Consider the following 1093-nt stretch of genomic DNA (forward strand, 5'->3'; position numbering starts at 1 on the left):
GTCAGATGTCCAGATTTCAAGAAAACTCTGAAGCGTCCTGCCCCCAAAACTAGTATACCTTGGACAGAAAGCAGATGCCGCCATCCACCACCTCCCAGCAGCAATGTCCTGCCCTGATCATCCCCCTGCCCTCCCAGGGCCCTCCCTGGCCCTCCAGCATTGCCCCGTGCAGGGCCGCCAGGCACACAGCAGGTGCTCAATAAATGCCACTTATCAAGTGTCATATTATCATCATTATTATTTTTATTTCTGCCAAGTGAACTCTTTTAGGGGAGGGACGAACCTTCCTCCAGCTCTGCACCCCACAGCTTAGCTAAGTTTCAGGGCACTGCAAATGGCAAGTGCTCAACATATGCTGATAGGAGGGAAAACAAAGGGAAAGGGAAATCTGGCTGCGGAGGGAGGGCAGCTTGCTTTAGAAGGATGTCTTTAAGCTTGACCGAGGCCTTGAGACTGTGCCAGGGATAAGAATGCTTTGTTAATTCACCGAAGTAAGGTCCTTTCTTGGGGTCATTTAAGGCTTTTGTTGGTTCAGTAAAGCAGACCCTTGTGTGACATTTGGGATTCCTATCGAGTCTATTAATAAAGTCGGTTTGGGTTCCTGTCGGTTTTTATAAGCAGATCCCTGCTTTTCATTAATACAGGTCACTGCTCGGCAGCCTTCAGGGGAGGGAGCCACAGAGGAAAGCAGTTACCAGCATGAGCTTTCCCCGCTCTGCCACTTACTAGCTGTGTGGCCTCGAGTGTTCTGGAACCTCTCTGTCTCGGCTTCTCCCACGGCATAACCCCGAACTCTTAGGGTCCCTGGGAAAACCCGAATGAACTAACACAGGTAAAGCACTTAGAACAATGCCTGACACACAGTAATTGCTCAATAACATATTTCTGAAAGTTATTAATGAATTCTTCTCTGTCTGTGAAAGCAACCCCCTACTGGGCTGCATTTAGGATTCTAATCTCCCCTTTCAGGCAGGCTCCCCACTGAGAGGCTCTTCCGTCCCTCAAAGCAGCCCCGGGGCAGCAAGGCTTTTTTGAGTCTGTGTCTAGTCCTCTGCACCTGGACCACCCCCGTCTTTCCCTCCCCCCCGGGTTA

Source organism: Crocuta crocuta, unplaced genomic scaffold (assembly GCF_008692635.1).
Source record: "Crocuta crocuta isolate KB4526 unplaced genomic scaffold, BGI_CrCroc_1.0 scaffold943, whole genome shotgun sequence".
Taxonomy (NCBI): Eukaryota; Metazoa; Chordata; class Mammalia; order Carnivora; family Hyaenidae; genus Crocuta; species Crocuta crocuta.